The sequence below is a fragment of the Carassius carassius genome, chromosome 11 (genome assembly GCF_963082965.1).
Source record: "Carassius carassius chromosome 11, fCarCar2.1, whole genome shotgun sequence".
Taxonomy (NCBI): Eukaryota; Metazoa; Chordata; class Actinopteri; order Cypriniformes; family Cyprinidae; genus Carassius; species Carassius carassius.
In genome coordinates this window covers 18,178,955-18,182,120 of record NC_081765.1, presented here as the reverse complement: position 1 = coordinate 18,182,120, position 3,166 = coordinate 18,178,955, and the positions used below count along the sequence as shown (strand labels likewise).

At 41.3% G+C, this 3,166-nt stretch overlaps 1 long non-coding RNA gene across 1 annotated transcript; it reads left to right on the top strand.

Annotated features, from left to right (window-relative positions):
- The first annotated feature begins 279 nt into the window (after positions 1–279).
- On the top strand, positions 280–1,968 carry LOC132152450 (uncharacterized). The gene is made up of 3 exons (XR_009436516.1): positions 280–440; positions 778–1,080; positions 1,596–1,968. It is a non-coding gene; the product is annotated as an uncharacterized LOC132152450 (long non-coding RNA).
- Positions 1,969–3,166: the final 1,198 nt, after the last annotated feature.

Genomic DNA, 3,166 nt, shown 5'->3' with positions numbered 1-3,166 from the left:
GCCTTTTCCCTCCCTTCCCACCTCCTCTGCACTTGAGTTGTACGCCGTCTTCCTCCTCCTCCTCCTCCTCCTCCTCCTCCTCCTCCTCCTCCTCCTCCTCCTCCTCAAAATGCCCACGATAGGAAGCGGATGGCATAATCACGGCCTGCCCTGGCTGGGTGGGTTTAAAAAGACTGACAAAATGTATCCTGAATTTTGAAGGGGAGACAAAACTAGTAATATAGTCAAACCGAGTGGGAGAGAGTGAGGGTGTTGGTGTGGGGGGTTGAATAAGTGACGGTTGGGGATCTTGGGCAAAGGAGTTAAGACAGGATATGGAAACAATGGACTCATTGTAGAAAGATGATAGAGGGATGAGAAGGAGATCAGTGGAACACAGCACCATCTACAGGCTGATACAGCACACCATCAGATGATCACAAGGAGATGGCCAGAAGTGGGTAGGATGACGTTTCCTTTTTATGGATATCAAATATGATTCGGAAGAATAAATGAATTCATTGTAGCGATAGGGGTGAAATCGTTTTGATAAAAGATGGATTACATTGGTCTTATAGTTGGAATATGAGAAAGAGTGAGTAACTTCGAAAACCTCTTGATGTGTTTCCACATAAAAGGCTTTGACAAACAAGAGAGAGGTGACCTATAGTGGCAAAATGCATTCTTCTCCATTTCCTGCATTTTTACGGGCTTCACTTGAATTTCAAATGGAACAGTTGTATGAATGCCAGCTCCGACGCTTCCGCTCTGCTCCTAAGTCTCTCTTTCATTCTCCAGGTGACCGTTTTGTAGCCCCACCACCTTTCCTGTGCCAAAAATGCCAACTGTAACAACAAAGAGTGGCAGATGCCAAGGGAATGTCAGACGAATGACCTCCGTGAAGTCGGCCTACCAAAGAAAAGCAAATATTTACCCTGCGTGTTTGAACCCATGGCGCAGTGCCACGGCTGCCCCTCGGAGCACATACTGGGCCTATAGGCTTACTCGTCCTCCAACTTTACACACTGGGACCCCTGGGTACACCCTGTATGACGCCAGATAAAGTCTTCTCAATCATAGAGTGGAACATGTCAGTAAGGGGTATGTTTAAGAGCTGTTAAAGGAATATTCCAGGTTCAATACTAGTTAGGTTCAATCCTAATTTTGATCACCACAGAAATAACTGGCTCTTCTCTATTTTTATTGAAAAGCAAAAATCTGGATTATGCATAAAATGTAAAAAAAAAAAACTGTTAAAATAGTAAACAAACAAGACATAAACCATATGCATGCTGTGATTTTAAGTGATTAAATTATTTTCAGTGTAAATGTAATTTAAATTAAGATGATGTAAAAAATGTAATAAGATAAATACATAGCTGAAACAGTACATATGTTTTAAGAAAAAAAAAATCTAAGTGCTTTTATAAAATAAAATTCACATTTCTGCTTTTAAACTCTAAAAATCATCCCTATTCACTTCTTTTGTAAGTATCTACCATATTTTTGTGATAATCAACCTTGTCAAAATAAAGCTCAACATGTACTGAATATTATTATTATTATTATTATTTTAAAGTCGTCTTATTACCAGTGCTGACTTTTATTCCATTCAGGTCCAGCACATCCCAGAGCTCAGCCGCCCTGAGACCAATGTCTCCTTGTGGAACACTGACTTCAAAGTCCATTTTGGAAGGAATGATCTGAAGAATGCGAACTGGTCTCTGATAACCAACAGAGAAGTCGGGATCAGTGGAGAAGCCACCAAATGAGATCTCCTGGGCATCAAACACACACAATACATAAAACATGTGCATATCATATTAATGTGCCATTCTATTCTTCTGTTGAGGTGAAGCTGGTTGGAATATGCTGACTGTCTTGACTGTGCATGATTTACTCGCCTGTCATCAGTGAATAATTTTATATGGAAAACATATATTGGGTCTAGCTTTGCTCGACTCTTTGACTCAGACTCCCCTCTTGGAAAGGTTTCCTCCTCCATCAGATTAGCATGCCCACTCCAAGAAATGAGCTCTCAAATCAGCAGGTAATCCATCAGGAGAACAACAACAACTGCAATGTGGTACAGACCATAACCTGGGCCAAGAAAATGCCTTGATGCTACGTGTCAGCCAATGTGTAAAATAATAATAACAATTTCATACTTCATCTGATAAAAGGGGCCAGCATAGGTGCGGCACAAACTGAGAAACTCTATTAAACTTGAACATGTCTGTCTGCATTAGGATATTTTTCCTTTAATCTGACTCCCACCGTGCTGGATTGTAATCCCTGTGTCCTTTAGGAGCAACCGTCAACTACATGATGGGGAGGGGGAGGTTAAGAAAAAAAATGAAGATGCGAACAATGTGTTAAGATCTGTCAAAAAAAAAAAAAAATTGTGGTGGGGGGGGGTTGCAGTGGATATGGAATCAGTCACTATAGCTACCGACTTTATGGCTCTACTAAGCTTGCTTTATTAGCTATACAGGTGTTTTTTTTTTGTTGTTGTTGTTGTTGTTTGTTTTTTTAAGAACTGCAATCCAGAATGAAATGTTCAAAAAATTATTCAGTGGTAAACAAAAAGTAACCTTTTTCCTGAAATATTCCACATTGAGCTCCATGTCGAAGATGCGTGACTCCAGGAGTTGGCATGCGGCAGCGGTTCCAGCCTGCTCAGCCCACGCCATCTCTAAAGACCCTTAAACCAAAGCAAACGTTTCAACAACATTTCCAACCATTTTTACTCTAACAATGTGATGAGAGCAGGTTAAAGCTGTAAGCCATCAAAGTCTGCCGAGCAGCGTGCCCTGTTTGAAACTCATCTGGATCCCCCGTAAACACTCAGATGCTAATTGGCTGCACATGTGGCACTGAGTGCATTTTAGCATGCGTTAGTGTGTGTGTGCCACAGCATGTTAGAATGTGCATGCGTGTGCTGGCATACAACATGGCTTATCAGTCTGATCAAAGACAGCCTTTCCTTAAACTGTCTGCAATATGAAAGGCACACAAAGGCAGGAATAGCTTCATGGTAAATATCTGATCCGGAGAGTAATTGGTACCTGTCTCAGAGATCTGGCTCTTTGATCGACTTATCCGTTGTTTAAATGTGGAAATATATTTATTGGTGGCTCCCCCACATCCAATCATCACCCACCATATACAGTATGGGCAGGGTGCG